Source organism: Atractosteus spatula, chromosome 25 (genome assembly GCF_055471065.1).
Source record: "Atractosteus spatula isolate fAtrSpa1 chromosome 25, fAtrSpa1.hap1, whole genome shotgun sequence".
In the NCBI taxonomy this organism is placed as follows: Eukaryota; Metazoa; Chordata; class Actinopteri; order Semionotiformes; family Lepisosteidae; genus Atractosteus; species Atractosteus spatula.
The window spans coordinates 3,458,888-3,479,329 of NC_142730.1; positions in this window are offsets into that span (position 1 = coordinate 3,458,888).

A 20,442-nucleotide genomic window follows, 5' to 3' on the forward strand; every position below is an offset into this window, starting at 1 on the left:
ACACTTTTCTGTGCCCTCTGGACCCTTTTTATCATGCATCAGGTTATCATAGAAGATAATGTTGTTATACATACTTCTTCCCACCATTTAATTCGCCATGTCAGTCTGAATTGTCTTTGCTATATTTCTACCTTAACTGTACTGTTGATTTATTTTTATTCTGACTGCTATCAAGCATACTCCACCAGACAGCTGATGCGCTAAAATAATACAATCAAGATTATTTGCTCTTTGTATTACAATTATTCCGAATCAAACACATTAATATAGACCTAAATATTTAGCATCAGCATACACATTACTGATGCATTAATCACCATATATTAGCTGGATTAGAAAATAAAATCACAAGCTATACTGTATACAGTTTATAATGCTGAGATCTGTCTCATTCCCCACTCCTATTTCTGGAAAGATGATTCACCCCATAAAGCTTTCATCATTTGTTTAGCATGTTTTCTCCTACATTGAAGAAGAACGGTAATTGTACAGTAGGTCATTCAAGTATAGCATTCATATTTAGATTTCAGTTTGGAGTTGGCAGCTTAGGCACACTTCAAACAGCTATCCTAAACAGCCCAGATAAGAACCAAACCCACTAGCACAAAGGACCGACTACTTGCCTTAGGGAATTGAAATGAACTTGAGAGCCCAAAGGAGTGATGTCATTGTAACTGTCACAGCTTACTGTATGACCCTTGATACACTCAACTGACCCATGTCAAGCATCAAATGTAGTGTGTGCAGTCAAAGACTGGATTTGCATCATCACTGATACACCTTAGAACACCTTACCTGGACAAGTACCACTATGCAAAGAAAAATAAAACAGTTACATGCAATGAGGGCCGTATGGGCACAAGCATCCTGTGAACTAACTTCACCAAAAAGACTCACCTTACACTATATGATCTACAGTATGTATAATATACTGTATATCAAATATTCAGTCTCTTCTGATATTACAATGTCAACATATATTCAGAGAAATTATAAGAGTATCACTAGCTGTGATTTGGATTTCCCTGGTTTGGGATTAGCCAGTCAGGGATCTCATGACTTTGAAAACAAAGAAACAGCAACTTCTGTAAGATCCTGGGTGCCTGCAGGCTTACATTGACTTCATGAAAGCCACACCTATCTTCCAAACAATACTAAATCTCACTTCAGAGGCTGTAAACTTGCTACATGTCAAAAGATAAAATACTGTACTCAATGAGTAGTATTCGCACTGTGCAGTGAAGGACATGTTGTTGAGTCAAGACATAAAAAATAATGATTCCAAATTATATGAATATAAAATAAAGCACAAATGTGTTCTAATTTCATTAAGATTAACCATGGAAGCAGTTTAAATATCATTCACTGCGGAGAGTTAAAGTTCGGCTACTACCCATTTGCTTCAAAGCTTAGCTGGCATCTCTGCAGTGACTCAAATACTATTTCACAGTCACCATAGGGAGTGCCTTCCCCATGTACAGGAATGAACTCATCCTTGATTACGTTTCCACTTAGTAAAATGAACTGATCTGCTTCCCACATGGAACAATCAGGAAAACGTCTATAGCAAAGTAATTTAAGGAAGTAATCCTGGGCCAGCAGATATTAAACTGTCTAATCTCTTGATTTTTGTATTGTTCTATTCATCAAAAAAGAACAGTTAGAACAGGGTTAGTCTCAATGGATTACTGCAGTGCTGACCTCTTGTTTGAATCTCCTCCAAGTTGTTCTTTCCTTGAAGTTAAATCTGAAATTTGGATGGTGGGTTCTTTGCTCAGTTAGCACTTGGATAGGATTCAAATCTGTATATATATATATACTTGCTGGCAAGCAAAAATATTTTGTTGCTGTTCTGTTTTTGTGGTTTTTGGTTTAAGGTTTGTTTTTGCTTAGATTTGGTTTACCGTAGACAGCACTATAACAGTCACTCTAGCAGTCAAAATTGTGTCATGGAGCATCTACAGAAAATACTACTGAAATGTTATTGAGAAAGAAAAGATCATAAAGACTTGACTGTATATAAATAATCCTGATTCTTGGAAATACAATAAAATGTAAATGTCTTGCTGGCATTACACTAAACATTATTCATATTGAGTGTCATATTTCTCTTATTTGTCATCACACCTGCACATGCTTTGGGGAGCAATCTAATTCTAATAATTAGTCACGTTTAACGATTAGTTTAATCAGATTTAGTAAGGTACTGCCATCTGTCATATTGGTCTATGGTCCAAGCCATATCCCATGACACTTACAATGGGTAAGCTCAACCTGTTAAATTCCAATAGACTGGCCAGAGTATTGATTTCAAGAATCTGTCATTTTTTGTTCTCTGATAAAACTATTTTATTATTGGTTTAATCTGCCTTTATGTTTCGAGCCAATGTAAATTTAATTTGGTAAATAATATTCACCCTGATATGCCTCTTCCTCTTCATTTTCTCTTTGCCTTCAATTCTTGTTTCCTTGTTACCTTAGACTGTATGTTTATAACTAATTTTTTATTGCAGTTTATCAGTAAACCAACTATAGGAATTATGGAAAGGCTTTGCATTATTGTGGTTTCAAGTGATCCTGGGCTTGGGTTTGTGGTATCCAAAACAAATCAACTGCACTATTCGACACTAAATGTTTATTTTCAAAAGATTCAATTTTGAAAGCCATAAATTGCTTACCCAGTAAAGACGCTCTCTCTGAGTACAGGTTGAGTGCTGTTGCCCAGATACCATTTGTTTGAGCCTTTGTCATGTCACTAGCTGACTATAACTGGAATGCCCCAAGCTTTGTGTCATATTAGGAGTGTGTTGACGGGAATAATCTGGGATTATTCACTCAGAACTCACATCTCTTGGAGAAACAGCTCCTTCCATGTTACCTAGGGAATATGCAAGATTGCAGTGATGTCAGTCAGGGTTGAAAAATGAAAGGGTTTGGGAGGTGAGAGAGTGAAAAGAGTACATTAGCAAGTTTTTATTCTCCCAATGCAGTACAGGACTTCCTGGTGTGAGCTGCGATGTAAAGATGGATTAAGAAAACATTAATGAATGTTTAACAAAATTAATGATTAATAAAAAGCACCTTCTGATCAGATGCGCTTGAGTCCAAGGCATAAAGTTACGGTTGACAGTAGCTAGATTGGATTTAAATGAATCATTCTGTTCTTTCCAACTGTAAGAAATGCAAATCTGATTAAGAGATCCTCACAGCAGATAAATTGACCTGTGAGATAAAAATGTATCAAGAAACGTCAGCTGCATTAAAATTATAAAATAAATCTGTCTAGTCCTTACGTCTCTATGTCTTTTCTAGTATGAAAATAATCAGTTCTATAAATGGGACATATTTATAGGCCCTGCTCCATATTTGTAGTGGAAATGCAAATTCTGGAAAGTTGCTCACTGACGCTGTGCAGGCAAGAGCAGAAGACTGCTGATCATTCTATTGTGAATTCTGAAAACATTTACGTGATTATCAACTTTCTGAAACTGTAATCTAGAACACAATATTTGTGAAAAGTGACATAATAAAGCTACAAATAGTAGCTGAAATGAAAGTATTAATATTTCATTTTTTGATATTAGGCAGTCAATTGACTTAAAAAACTTTTGTATTAAGATGCCTAATTTTCAACAGATTTGTAAAGATAATATTCACAAGGAGCTGAATGAAATTCAAGCACATTTTATTAGATGGTTTTTACAGGCAATTCTACATGGTTAGATTCCTTTATACAATGAATAAACTTCCTTGCATTTAATTTCCTAATTTTCTTGATTCTCATTACACTCTTACCAAAGCACCTGGAGCAAATTCATTCTAATATCCCTCTTTTGGAAGGATATGTGTGCAAGAGTTTACATTTGGTGGACCGGCTCCATCTAGTTTTAATATTACTTTTGGGACTTCCATTTGACTACGTTTAGTGTATGGTTTGATTTTGGAGCATCAGGCTAAAGACATCAAGTTAAGGAGGTATTAATTAAGCCAACTATGAGCCAACAATTAGGTGATTGTCAACTAGATAGATTGTCATTCCCTGTAAATAAGAGAGACGAATCATTGCCAACTCACTGAATAAAAGTCAACCACTTTCTGACCAGCTCCCTGAAAATTCATAAGGTTTCACCTACTTGGAATAACTTTTTCTTATTTTACTTATTACCTACTCATTTTGACCTACAATAAATGTTCATGCTTTTGGTGCACGTTTCAGGATATAAGTCAGACTTTCACTGCTTCTGGGTTTCTCTATGCATCACATATTCCACTCAACTCTTCATGGCTTTGAGGTACCATGGGATGGACACCTCTTTGCCTTTTCAACCAGTGTTGCTTTTATTGTTAAAAGTCCCTGAAAAGGGACTGATCTTTTCTCTATAGACTTTCTTTCCTCATTTAAAATCAGTCCCTTGCATTATTTAGCAGAGAACGGCTGTCCCTTTCACTGGTCATACTGGTTAAGTACTGTATGCCACTTTGAGACCAAAGATGGTTTTGAAACAACTACAGAGTACAATGGCAAGGATGAAGAAAGTGTCCATGAATCAAGAATGACCCAGTCACTCCATAAGAATGCATTAGTAAAACATAGAGGTTGGTTCCTTGAATTGTACTGAAACGTAAAACAAATAGTGCATAAAGGTTTTATAAAGCTCAGTTGTCTTCCCCATGGGTTAAAGAAGAGAAAAGTATGGGAATAAGAAGAAATAGGCTGGGATGGGGATGATCCTGAAGCTGTCAGAGAGACCATGTACATCATTTATACATGTATTGCTGGACATGTTCTTTCAGGTTTATTCTGTAATGGAAATATTGTTTTTGACACCCATGGATAGTGCAGGGTGCAGCGTAGAAATAGTCAATAAATTGAATATATTCTGGTTTCTATGAGAGTTTTCTATAGATTAGATTCTTACATCTTCAAAACCTATTTGATTATCCCCGTTTTTCCTTATTGTGAGCTCTGGTTTTTTGCATGTTTGTTTGGTCTTTATGTTATCTGGACCATGTATTTTGTTTTCACAAACAACTAAATGTGTTTTTTTTAATCAAAACACTTTAATTCTGTCTTCACATTTCTACTACAAATAGATTCACAATCACATATTAGAAAAGTACAATAGAAATGGAATTATTCTGTGATCAGGCAATCAGCTGTTGGGCACTTAACTAGTAAAGTGGCTGGACTTGTGTGTCCCTGAAGCTGTCTGATTGAATGATTGACCAGCACAAGGATGCAGCCAAACACTTCTGTCTCCTCTCACGAGCCAGTCAATCAGTCAATCAGCCAATTGTGACTGACACCTCCAGCTGGACTAAGTCTAGCTCGGGTCAGCAAAGTCTTTGACCATCCTGGCTGCCTAGGATGTTCACATTCCTGACTTTGAAAGAACCTAAGAAAGTTTACAAACAAGTGGATGTCATTTGGAATATCTAGCCTGTTTGATAGTTAGTAGTTAATTGTTTCAATTAACTCTTCTACTTATTTCTTGATAGAAACTACTGTATAGTATTGGCTTCAGCATCATGGAAGATTTTACTTTGAAGCCCATACTAAACCATTGTATGTCAATGACAAAACCCTAGTAAAGTCCAGAACATTTCAGGAAAATAATAGATAAAATGGTCAATTTTATACAGTAGAGCACACTACAAGGTACTGACACAAAAAAACTACAGTTAAATGGCAAAGCACATTTTAAAGTATATGAAAAATACATGGGAAACACTGGAAAGCAATGTAGCTAGTGGGGCTAAAAGCAATTAAAAAGTGTTAACCACAACAATATAAGGGCGTTGAAAGACAAAATAGAGACTGAGGTATATTTACGGATTAATTATAGAAGATGGAAATATTTTGCAAAAAGTCTTAATGAATATTTAATTCAGGAATTTGCAAAGGAAGAAGCAAATAACATGCCTGAGGTAAAGATGTTCTTACTGATCTCATTCACCACTTTATTAACCTCTGTGTTCTCCCTCCTTTCCTCTCCCCCTGCCTCACTGAACCTACATTCATTATGCCTGCCTAGCAATCTGGCTCCAGCATGAATCTAGCAAGCTACAGAGCTATAGGTCACTGAGTGTTTTAGCAGAAATGGCATACGAGTTTTCCAAAATCCTAACTGACTGTAACTCATATGAATGCCTAACCTCAACTTCAGAAAAAAGCTTTACAAGCTAGAATTTTACACATCTCACAACTGAAACTTAAATTCTCCTACTCTTACCAGATTTTTTAATTAATTAGCTAATTTAACATGTACTCAAGAAATAAAAACAAAAAAACATTTGCATTGTAGAGATCTCCAAAAGCAATATTGTTTGTTTCGTTTCTTTTTTCAATGGCATGTCATTTCATTTATATCATTTCTCAATATCCCAGATCATAGCAACATTTCCTGGGCCATTCATTTTAATCTTTTTCACATGCTGCAAGAACCTAACAAGAAAGATAATTTTTATGTCAATTACAGGAACAGTGCCCCTCTAACTTTATGAGGTTCCATTGATGAGTTTTATAACTACAAAAGTTTTCTTTTGTTTTTTTCATTCTGCACATGATACAGCTTCCCTTTTCCCCAGCACTTGTGTATTCCCATTTAACCAAATACTATTAATTAAACCACATGTGAGAATGTACTCTTTTCCTATCACCATCAAAAATCTGATAATTAAAAAATTGACACCCAGTGAGTCTATTTACAGAATGTAGAGGCTATTTGGTGGTCTCTAGTGGCAGACGGGCTGATCAACTGTTATTGTAGTCACTTCTTAGATGTCCATGCCACACTCTTTATATTTTTAACCGTTAATCAAATGATGAAAGTTCATCTTCACAAATTGTTTTTTTTTGTTAACTCTGATGGCCAAATTCTCATCAAATCACTGCATTCTGCTACTGAATTAATTGATTGGTTTTGAACTGACTGCTCGTTAAGTCCAAGGATTTTTAGTTAAAAATTCTGTAGTTTAAAAAGGTGAAACTCTATCAGGCACACAGCTGCAAGAAAGGTTTATGCATCTTGCACAATTCTGCTAAATTGTGTTTCCTATTTTATGTAATTATTCAACTAGGAACAATGTGTCTGTGGCAGTAAATTCAGCTCTAGAAAATACATCCTCCCTTCATAGTACATCCATATTTTAGCCGAAATTAAGTCAGACTATGACCACAGGCAGCGGTTTTTCAAGCATGGTTAGGACTGACTGATTCATTTTTCCAAATGAATGCATGTAATTTTATTTCAAAGCATTTAATAAAATAAGGAAAATGGTTGTTTCCATCATTCTTAGTGCCACTATCTGTTTTAAAACACGTTTGCTTTCCAATTACATCTAAAATCATCAACACTTGCTGGTGTGTAACATACCCAGGGGCATAAATAATGAACTTCAGTCAGATCCGTAAAGAATTAGCATATCAATGAATACATAGATCTCCAATGGATTTTATTTGCGTGGTAAATCTTAGAGAATTTGGCCTCAAGTTCACTTTTCATAAATTCGTTTAGTTTGCCAAACACTTTTGATTAGTAAATTTGAGAACTGCTTGTGCCTCAAGCTGAATTGTGTTTCACTCCTCCCCGATAGGTCAGGCAGAATTAGGTACTATTTACAATTGTCACTTTAGAAGTCATGTGTTGTATTGAATGGGGATGTTTCTTGACAGATATAATTGTATCTTCAAGCCAGTGAACTCAGACTCAAATATACTACACATATCACAAGGCAAATAAATGTTGTCTGATACTTACCTGTAAAAAAAACTACTTGATGCACTAGTGCTATTTGGTGGTGTTCTATTTTAATTTTCTGCTTTGTTGAAAAAACTGTAAACTATTAGGAACTAAACTGGATCCAAAAGGTGGTTTAATTGTCACTTTAGAATGTACTGTATATAACTAATAAGTTATAGTCATCATTTGAGATTGATGGTTCTAATTGATTTTGTTTTTGAAAGGAGTTATAAAAATCTTTTATATTTTTTCCTTATCTGAATTGCTGGTAATTTGGAAATGTACAGTGTGTGGATGGATTTGTTGAAATACAACCCACCAGAAAATATCCCACAGGAATATAGGAATATATATCAAATGCACCATAATGTGAGTTACAGTACTGTACTGTATATACATAGAAAAATAAGTACTTCCAGTACATTAATACTGAATCTCTAATCCTGACTCCTATGGGGGCGTTGGGCTTATTTTCCTGTTACACATAATTTGGTGGACCGTGTTCCTGTAGGATATTTCTTGGTGTGCTTTTTTCTGTTCCTCATGTAGGTGGAGCTGCTTTCTTTTGCTGCTTCGTTTTTGGATAGTGAGGGAGCTGGAGGAGGATTTGAGGGATAATATTTTTAATTGTGATATTCTTTGTGCCTGCGTAGTTTCAAATGAAAAATTGTTAGCAAAGTTAGCATGCGTCTAGTATTCAGTAGTAAAAAATGTTCAAAAAAAGTAAAAAGAAGTTTCATTTGGAACATTTTTGTTGAAGATTATTCCTCCTTAGAACTCTGGGGTAACATAATTAAAAATACATTATATATATATGTAGTTCAAATGATCATGTGTAGACTCCCGGGGATGTTATTGAACCATTCTTAAAATAACATTCTTAATATAATAATAATTCTTAAAATCCTAAAATAACATTTTCTAAAAACATATACATCTCATACAGTAGATACTGTATCAGTTATTTAAATCACAGGAGTAATCAAACAAGTAATCACTAATTACCAATAAAACTGATGATTCCAGAACTCCTGAAAACCTTGCTAAAATACGTTAATTAATAATACCTAAACATAATCATGGTGACACACCTGAAGAAGGCTCTACAGCCAAAACAATACTATCTCTTTTCTACGTTTCAGAGTAGAATTAATTTGCAAAGTCAGCTTTTGCATTATGATGCAAAGCTTTCTGAAAAAAATCGATATCATTTGCATTGTTTTGCAGTCAAAATATATTTAAAAAGACTTATCAATTCTACTGTCGAATGCCAACAATATAATACACTCCTGAAAGCAATATGCCAAATGGAACTCAGCAAGAAAAACTTTTTTTTTTGCTGTGATGACCAAAAAGTAAATTCTGTTCAGGCCCCTTAATATTGTTCTTAATCTGTGCACTTAAACTGGTATGGTGAATTAATTCAGTTTGTTTGAGTTTTAATGAGGTCAGCTAGTTTTTAATCCCTTTTTTAACTCCTAAAATGTTGCTAGTCTCAAAGAGAGAAATGCGTTTGTAAGGTAACTTGAAAAGGTAACTTTGTAAGGTAACTTGAAAAATAAATATATTTGTTCAACATTTTCAATTTGGCACTTAATAATTGTTACAATCAATAAGTTTTATTCTCTGGAAATAGCAATGTTCCCATTTTATTTTTCATCATCAACACCTTTGTTCTTCTGACTGTATTCTGGGGTAAGGAGTAATTAGTAGGTCTCAAAGCACTTCTAGCTTAATGGAAGTTTCTAGTTTGTGGTGTTTTACAATACTGTACTAAGCCTCTACAACCCTCAACTCATACTGCCACTAGGCATATACAGTACAGTACTTTATTCCTAATCTGTTATTAGCAAAATCTGTATCTCTGGAGTTCTTCTGTGCCAGACACTGTATATGAATAACTAAGCCTGTGACAGAAATTTTAATTTTAGATTCTATTTTGTGAGGGAGTATGTAAATGGGTAAAGAAGCATGCCTCATCTTTATGTTCAAAGAACATAAACACTCCAAATGCCTCCAATAAGTAAAAAAGATGCTCTTGTTAATCTAGAAGACTTCCATTATCTCAATACTCATATTCTGTGTAATGCAAAATAAAATTATTCCAAACTCATTTGCAAAATTCTCAGACCCTTTACAAGATTATACAACATAATCAGGATTTGTAATGCTCTTTAATATGTCATTAAATTAGAAGATGCTGACTACTATGTTATATTGAAGTTAATAATGTACAAATATATATTCAAATACAATCCTACTTTCCAAATTAAATCCCTCTATTAGGACATAACCTATGATTCATCACTAGATCCAGGCGCTTATCTTCTAAAGAGAGGTATAATATAAACAATTAACACAATGCATAATTCAATGCAAAAAGTCCATCAACAATTTTTCCTATTTGTGATGTTTATAGTCTCTATCTCTAAACTGCAGAAAAACATCTGTTAGTTCTAAACATATAATTAGAAACATAGATATATGTAATGTGGTGATGCCTTGTCTATCTTGGATGGTTGTGCTAATATCTGATGTTTAAAGCTTGCAGTTCTAATCAGAAGTACTTGTTCTCCTACAGTCCAAAGGTCCTAGCCACAAGCATAACAGGTCAAAGGCATTAGGACCACTTCTCCAAGAAAACAAAGATTTTAACTAAAGTCTTCACTATTTAATTTGATTAAAATTTTTTATTTGAGTTTTGTGGCCCTCTTTCATGTTCTGAATCTCGATAGGCTCGATGAGCTGTTGCTCTTTTATTCGTAACTGTTTTTGTATGATGGGTGATTTACAACTCTGCAGATGGTCATGTTTGCCAAATAGCACTTGAGAAGATATTTCTGACTCTGATCTCCAGCATACCAGGTGTCTTGTTATCAATGCAAACCTCCTGTTCTTTTTAAACTCAATAAACATACTGTATATTGTACTTAGCTCAACCATTAATTTTACTGATCGTTCCCATTTTCAAATAGTTTTATTTGTTTTGAGCTTTTGAAACCTTCACAAAGAGCTAATATTTTATAACATTCTGGGATATTCAAATAATTGATCAAATTTAGTTCTGAAAGTTATTTATTCAAGAAACACTCCAGTTAACAACAATACCCTGTTATAAAAACTAAATCTTCTTTCACTAAATTTAATCTGACTCCTTTGTTTCCGTGTGTCAGGGTGAAATATCAGTTGTGAAGTTTCATTGTAAAGCTGTAACTGCTCTTTTCAGCATCTCTATCTACGTCTTGTATACTGTATACTGTATATTTCTCTCTCCTTCTTCTTCTGTGTTGAATTTTAAGAATACTATATGGTCACAGGAGCTGTTGGAAATTTGGAAGTTCCAGCCTCATAAGTTCATCTGGTCTCCAATCAGATGGGGTCTGCTGAACTATTGAGATGGACCTTAAGATGTAAAAACACATTTGTACCATTTCTGTTGGTGTTAGGTATGGGGAGGTCCAGGTCTAAGATAAGATTGCACTAAAAAATACTGGCATTTAAAGATGCCCACTAATAAAAATCAATAACACCTGAACCACAGTGCTGACATAAAGTCACTTATTCTGAGCATACACTGTGGAATTACACTTGAAGCATTACATTACATAAAGGAATATTGCATTACAGCTCCTGAGTACTTCAACCAGAAAATGTACTCGCCCAGAAAACAAGTGGGTTCTCTAGACATTTGGGGCACTAAAAGCCCGTTCCATCTTTTTAGCTGAGCCTGATTGTTAGACCCTAGGACTGTATCAGCCATACTATTATATACTATTACTATTATATAAATGAAGAGTACAGTTAACCAATTTTTAAGTAGACTGATTCAACACTTTAACTTTTATCAGGATAACATTTAATCAGAAGTAAGGTTCTGCTTTTTGAGCTCAGTTATAGACTCTTGGTTTTCAATATACATATACTGTATACTGTATAGGAAATGACATGTTGGTACAGTATTTTGATAACAAAACAAGTGCTTTCTAACAACTTAACTTATGACTTATGACGGCTGGCAGTTTGCACATAACATGTCCCCTTCTTGAGTTTAATTGAAATGATTATGAAGATTGTCAAAAGATGTAGCTTTAATTTAACATACTGTAACAGATTCATTAACAAATTTTCTAGTTGGTGGGACTACACACGGAGGAGTTAAACCAGTTTGCTGTCATTTGTTAATTACTTTGTTAAATCAGGGTTTGTGATCAAAGAAAGATGACTTCACTTTGATTAATGTAAATATTAATCTACAGTCCTCCTTCCGTATTCTCCATTTCTTTTCAAAGTGTCTTTGTAGTTTATTTGGCACAATTTTTGTCATCTGTCTTTTCCGCAGTGGGTAAACTGCTTAATGTATAATAAATGGATTGGATAGAATACTTGCCCTTGGTTGAGAAGTGAGTCTCATTCTGCAAAGAAGCTACTACTCTTTCATTTCTGAATATAAATGCATTTATATTTTCACTTCATTTTTGTGTTGAGTTCATTTTATAGATTTTTGAACATCTCTAATCAAATATTTCCACACTCATTTTTTCCCTTACTAAGTAGATTCAATTATTTTATTGTAACAGATGTTTTTTTTTTCCTTCAGGCAAGAGTCCAATTTAAGGAAATCAAATATATCACTTATCATACAAAGGTTTTCCTTCTACAGAACAAATATAGCACTCTGGTTTCAAATTTCAACAGTTTTAATAATTGCTTTTCCCAAAAGACTGAACAGCATGATGTAATTAGGCAGAGTTCATTTAATGATATTCTGTCATTACATGTATTTTTATTGTGCATAACAATATTCATTAAATATTCCTCCGTTACTTAAACAAATAACAGTTGCTCTCTACTTTTTTGTAGATCCGTCAGATTCTTCTATTATTCCATAACATCTATTACACCACTATTTCATTCTAAGGCTAGAAAAAAGTGAGTAATTTAGAATTGCCAAATAATTTAGGTTTTTTCACCCCAGTTTAGGATCAAAGGATGCAGTCTCGTCCATGATCACTATGGTCCTCTGAAACTTGAGTCGTTTCTTTTTTTTTTTTGGAGCTACTGTAGCATGCAAGTCCACAGATGGATTTTGAAACAAAGGTCCAGGAGGAGGTTGAACCCTACACAATCCCACTTCCACCTGCCTTAATAAACAGATCACTTTTCTAGCTTATTAGTTCCCACTTGGTTACTTGTTATTTTTGGATTTCGCTGTTGTTCTTGCCAGAGACAGACATTACCATACAACCCTCTCTGTGACTCCCCCTTTTCCTTTTCCAGCTTGAAGGAAATCAAACTCCAGTATTCATGGAACTCCAGCCAAATTGAAAGTGAAACCTATCCCCAGCAGTGCTTTCTCATAAGTCTTCCAGTGGCTGGTCTCAACACTACAACCTCTATCGAGCCCTTTCCAGCTCACAAATGTTCCAGCAGCCAAATCCATCTTCAGTTCGGCATCTCGCCCGATCTACTCGGAAAGCAGACGTGCCCAGGATCCCCCTCTATACCCATCCTTCTTCTTGCATTCCAATTGCATCTTCAACAGAAATAGAGAGGAAAAGACATAAGGTGAAAGAAGGGATTGTGAATCTGGATAAACATTGCCTAAATAATTCATCTGTAAAGTAAGGGCAAAAATGTAAGTTTAAATCTAGTGAAATGGTAAACGTAGTTGAAACCAAACAAATCAAGATAGGATCAAAACAGGCCCTATATAGGATCCAAGCAGAGGCTCAACAATTTCATGCAGATGCATATTACAAAGGCAAGGAATATTAAAAAATATTGTGTGAAAGCTATAAGTAATAACATCTGAAAATAACCGGGGTGCACCGCAATGCAAAATGCTGGATGATTTGATTGAAAAATATTATTTTTAATGGTGCTGGTGATTACTGGTCACATTTTATTTACCTGGAACCTTTAATAGAACCTATACTAGAAACAAATTAATGTTCAATAAGCACATAAAATAAACCACTGATAAAAAACACATGTTGTTGTTGTTGTTGTTGTTGTTGTTGATCTTAATACACCAATATATTATGAATTCCATTATTTTAGTCTGGAGCGGGAAGCGCAGTGCCAAGCATGAGCTTCATACATATCCATCCATTTTCAATAACCACTTATTCCAGTACAGGGCTGGGGTGAGCTGAAGTCTAACCTGGCAGACAATCTATCATCTAAATGTGTTTTTTGTATATATTGCTGTGGTGGAAATGGCTTAGCAATTTTCTGTTGTGGTTGATCAGAAAACTGTCTTTAAAATAAAATTATGGAATATAAAATTAACAAATGACTTGTCACAAACACTTGACAAAGCGATGTGCATGGGATGCTGAAGGCTCTTTCTATCCTCATGTATAATGGAATTCTTACTATTTGAAATAATAATCCTTTTTAAATACAGAGTGATGGAAATGCTCTCAATTAATTTCACAGATATGGCTTCCAATTTTTAAACTGAGCTGAGCGTTGCTCACCACATGTCTCCACTAAGTACATTCTCCATTGAACTCATTTGGGATTAAATTTACACATGGAGTCATTTCAGAGACAATGTATCTTCCCATTTCCTTTCCCCTTTCCTGTCTAATATATCTTCCCTTTCAATGTTCAGGATTACTGTTGCATTTCAAGACATGAACAATTACAGCACCAATTGGAGAATAAAAACTCTTTAATCGAAGTCTCAAGCCTTCAGCTCAGAACATTGCAGTACCAAACAGGCATCAAGAATATAATATTTTAAAATGGAAGTCATTCCAGCTCAGTTATGGAGGATCTTTGTTGAACTCATTTAGATTTTAGAAATTTGTACTTTGTAACATTGTCAACAATAGTATAGGACTAAGAGACTGAAGTATACATGTCTGGCTACACACTGCAATCACGGTCAAATCCAAGCTGTGCCTTTGACAAGCTTTTTTTAAAACAATTGGTGATGTCATATTGGGTAGGTGAAAAAACATTGTAATTTCAAATGTTTTAACAAGAGAAAAAAGCAACGCTTTACAAATAGCTATGTCACAAAGCATCAGCCTATTTTTGCTGGTTTAATTGCATGAAGTATCCTGTGTGGCCTTTTGTGTTTTCTGTTATGGCTTTAGATTAAATTAATCTTAGTGGAACTAAAAGCATAAAATCATTCATCACACCAGCACATCAGAAGAATGAGGAAATTAATAACAGAATGGTGGAGATGACACAAATGCTTCCTTCCACCAAAGCAACCAATTGTTTCAAAGTCCTTTAGGTTTCATTCTCTGAAAGCATTTAAATTGTGACCTTCCAATGCTTAGATTCTCTTTGGTAACCTCACATTGCTCACACACCGCAATGAATGCTGTCCCGTTGTCTGGTGCAGACTTTCATCTCGCCCAATCAGTTAATGCAGTTGGGATGAAACAGAGTAATAAGAACAGACAACTTCTCATGAGACGACCCTCACCTATCTCCCTTCAAATACGACTCCCCCGCCTTCCAGTTCAATCCACCTGTCCCCTTGCCTGATCTACTTCTTGTTTGTTTTTTTGCTTCTTTTGTTATTGTTCGGAATCAATCACTTAATTTCAGCTGAAATTGATTCGGCAATCTTTTATTGTCGAGTAGTTGTCTTCTGTCCTCCATTGATCGGTGCCTCTTTCTCCGCGCGGTACAAATCAATCCGCGGCAGTCTAATTAACCCTGTGAACCCCAGCGCCACCTCCTCCTCATTGCCCATACAGTACCTGGAAAAGAAGAAGGGCGTTTTGCAATAAAACAAAAAAAATGGCTTACTGCTCGTATCTCACACAGAGGCCCAAGTATAGCCACAGCACTTTGATTGATTGTGAGTCCAAGCGTGTGCTGCTGGCTGCGGGAAGATACAGAAACGGGAAGAGATAAAAATGGAAATGCATGTAATAAATGTCAGTGGATTCTGAGCAAGGGATTACCACATGCTCCATTGAGGAGCGTGGGTTACAATTTACAAGGCAGTGATTCTGAATGCAGAACTGTGATTCTGATGTACCATCTGTGAAGCTGTGGATCTCTATTTTGATTGAATCTCGCACAATAGTCATTTTTACAATAGCAACATGCCCTAATGGAATCCCAGTGTATCCCCTAATCTCAGCATAGGGTAATCCTAAACATATATATATATAATCACCTCATTCCAATCACTTGGGGCCCAACTTCCTCTCAAGGTTTTAATGAAAGCCAGGAAAGACTCTCTTTGGACCACTGAAGGACCTAGTGGTAGTTGGTAGTGGTAGGGATTTAAGGGAAATGTTAACTGCCAAAAGTTATAATTGTTCAGAAAAATAATTCCCTCATTGCTTACCATAATATAATGGAATCAGCTACAACCTATATTATGATGTGCTATTTTAAAGCATTTATGCTCTTGTGTAATCTTAATGGTTGGCCCAGCATTATTACAATATTTCCCCAATGTGCTTTAATGAGTAATGAGGACTTCCTATGGGCAATTATACACTGAGTGTAATGAGGAAAATCATGGAATGGGAAAATATGTGTATTCTTCAGCCTTCAAGCAAACAACTATAATTGATTTTGACCACATAGATAAACAATGCTACCACACATTTAGCATTGCTTGGATACATATTTATCTTTTTTGAGACCATTGATACTGTATATGTATGTAACTGATATATGTTGTTGATGTATATCTACATTTCACCAAAGGCTGTTAAGCTTCAGGTTTGTCACAGATGTGAAGAAAGCTCCATGGACAAATTTAGGAGAACATTTATTCTTCTTGTCTGTGTGGATTTGTTCCAGGTGCTCCAGTTTCCTCCCACCTTGCGAAGAAGTGCTGGTTAGGTTAATTGTTGCCTCTAAATTGTCCTTATGTGCTTGAGTGAGTTTGTGCCCTGTGATGGACTGGCGGGATGCCAGAGTGTTGTCCTGCCCCATGTTTTCTGGACAGGCTCCAAGGTACTTTGACTTTAACAGGAATAAGCAATCTTTCTGGTGATGGATGGATGGTACGATTTGCTTAGTAAATATTCTGTTTCAAACCCAGTGAAAGACTGACAAGATGAAAGCTAAATGAGTTAACACTTTCATCTTCACAAATTGCATTATGATGGGTTATAATTCTAAGAGATTTTGCCGTTTTTTTCAGGATGACATCATATTCAACAATTTGATATTAAATTGCCGTTGTATGTTATCCATGCTAGGCTTATTAACTCGTTTTATGCGTGAAACACTGGGTTTGAAACAGAATATTTGCTAAACAAATCATATAATCCATCCATCATCAGAAAGATTAAGCATTTCAGTGCACTTGTGCATATGACAAATAAACTGAACTGAAGTTAGAAAATATAAACGTGACTAGGTATCAGAAGAATGTGCAAGCTCTCAAGTGAAACAAAAGCATGTGATTTAGTGTGCAGTTTGTTACACTCATCAAAATAGTGCAAAAGGCCAATGTACTCATTGACTCTCATGACCACCCCTTGCATAGTGTATTTGAGCTCCTTCCATCAAGGCATTGATCTATACTACTCAGATTTAAGTAATAAAACAATAGAATAGTTCTATTAGCAATAGAATAAAATATATTTTATACCTACAGCTATTAACCTGTTTAATTTGGACAAATGATTGCATATTTTACTTTATGATATATGTATTTTTTCAACATACATTTAGGTTTTTTACTATGCTGTTAAATATATTCTGTATTGTGTTTTTTTTATCTGCCTACAACAAAAGTTCTTTCAATATAGTTATATCATTAGCTTTAGTTTATTTTTACTGATATTGATTATTCATTATGATGTATGTTAAACAAAATTATGTCTGCGATTGGAACCAATCAAATCATCTGTATTGTTCAATGCTGCTTTTGTGGCTTAACAGCATGTATTTTATACCACTATAGAATCAATACATACACTACCACTGGAGAACAATATCTTAATTATTACATCCAACCAAAACATGTGAAGCACTTCCGAATCACCTACAGCAGTGGTTCTCAAACTGTGGTACGCGTACCGGCAGTGGTACGTGGAGTGCCGCCAAGTGGTACGCCAAATGACCCTGGAACTGTGTCGTGTGCGCTGAAAAATCGGGACGGGTTTTCATATTTTGTATTTTAATACGTGTCGAATACACAGCCTACGTACTACGATACAGTGCGCGCTAATACTTCAGTGGACACAAGAGATACTCTGTAATTCTATACCACTCTATAGGAATGCGTGCTACGGATGCAAGTGACCAATTGTATTTAAAAAAAGCTACTGTATCTCCAGCAAATAGGGAGAAAGGAGAATGTGCGTGATTTTGGAACTATGCCAACGTTCTAAACACAGGAATGCATAGAAATACGTGCTACGAACGCAGGTAATCTTGTGAGCACAAGAAAGCGTGATAACAGAAAAATATTTAAGAACTGTTCTAATTTGAGAAAAATACACCGAGCGTCTCTGTGTTTCGCTCCCATGCGCATGAAATAAAAACTTTAAATAAATACGGAAATAAAAACAGAAACGCAGAAAAATGCAAGCTTGCGTATTGCTAAAGCAGGTAAGCTACACTATTTTTGAAGAACCTTATTTACCTTGGCAAAAGAGCTGACACGTATTATGTGTAGAGAAAAAGCTGCTAAACAGCTCGACCTGCTGCCCCCCTCCCCCTGAAAGACACAGTCATTCATAGAATTATTGAAATGAAGGATTATATCAAAAGTACACTGATAGAGCGCGTTAAGATGAGCAGATGTTTTTCACTGCAATTAGATGAGTCTGTAGTCGATTTGGCCAATTTGCTCGTTTACGTTAGATATGAGTTTGAGGGCATGTCCCATGAAGACTTTCTGTTCTGTAAGCCGCTACCAACAGGAACTACAGGAGAGCACATATTTCAGCTTCTGAATGAATTAATCGAAGAGAATGGCCTCGACTGGATAAAATGGGTCTGAGTTTGTACAGACGGTGCTAGAGCAATGACAAGCCGACATAACGGTGTAGTTGCACGAATTAGAGAGGTTGCTCCAGAAATTAATGTACGCATTACAACATCCACCGCGAGACCTTTGCTGTCAAGAAAATGCCTGACGATTTAATATCTGTTAGACTCTGTTGTGAATTGTGTCAAGGCTCGAAAAATTAATTCACATCTGCTTTGCTCAACTAAACAGGCTCACCCCTCTCACTGAAATGGTGCTTTTTTATTAGTTGTTGTTAATGTTTTTTTTTCCTGTAAAACACTTTGAGAAGCCACCTTTAAAGGCGCTATATCAAATAAAGTTTATTATTATAATATTTATTATATGTATGTGTGAGTGTGTGTGCACGCGCGCTCATGTTGGTCACTGAGAATTTCTGGGGTTCCTATGAGATCATGACTTGTAGGTGGTACTTGGATGCTTTGGTTGGATTACGGGTGGTACTTGGTCCAAAAAGTTTGAGAACCACTGACCTACAGTATTTGCTTTTAATATTGTTATAAGACAGGTTATTGAGTGGTGATTTGTAACTGGGGATTATCTTTTAAAAGGGGTTATGCAAAATCACAAACATGAATACAAACTACAGCTGATAATTAAAATGAAGGACAAACACACAGGACGAATGTACAAAAGTATTTTTTGTGCTTTAAGAGCACTGCATCCACCAATGCCAAAGCAAATAAACTCAATGTTAATGAGAAATTAAGTGAGGTAAGCTTCTTTGACCTTCTACAATTCATTCATTTTAATTAAATTGCAAGAACATGTGAAAGATACATTTATTGGAGGTCAAAATGGATTCAGTGCTGCTTTTTTGTAAAATAAATTGTAAAAGTCAGGTAAATTTTATGCAAGATTATGTCATTCAGAAAATTCCTATTGCTTATTTCTTTGGTGGCCGCAGATCTAAGGACGTTGATGAATAGCTTATGGAATTTGTAGAAGAAGCAAATAAACTGGAAAATTAATTTGAAATCAATGGGGATCTTTCCAACAAAGTTTGTCTTTCTTCTTTTTACGTGAAGCCCTAATTTGTCCTTCAAATATTTGAGAAAGATCACACCGATTACTGAAAATAGCTCCAGGTTTCTCTCTGTACAGTAAAACTGCTTTTTTAAATGAAAGGTTCAGAATTGACTGGTCAGGAATGGCAACAATATGTTTTTACATGACACAATCTTAATACTGCAGCACTTCTGTAGGCACAGGGTGTTACTGACAGAGTACTTTCATTTATACTGTTACATTTATAAATCAATGGGTACCTGAATGATTGAATTTTTTTTTTACTTTAGCATCGTGTAACAGTTTGCATGCACAATATATTTTTTATGTCTGGCTGTCAAGAGTCTAATTCATTTTAACTGCAGCCTTCTATACAACTATTTCTTTTGGTAACCTTTTATTTTAGGGGGTGCAAATCAAATGCCATACTGTACATGCATAGCAGAAATAGTTGTTAACACTGAAGTTGCCATTAATAAAGTACTTATTTTCAAGTACTATCCAACATCTATTTAAAATAATGCAAATATTAAGTATGTTAAGTTATTAAAGACCACCTAGTACTAGTGGATTGACACTGTTCTCTTCATGTATTAAGAATTATAAGGTCCTATACTGAAGTGTTATCTTACTTTTGTCTCTCTATACCATCCCAATGGGAAATTGCCATTTGATATCCACCTGGGTCATTCCAATCAACCTTGTACCTACTGT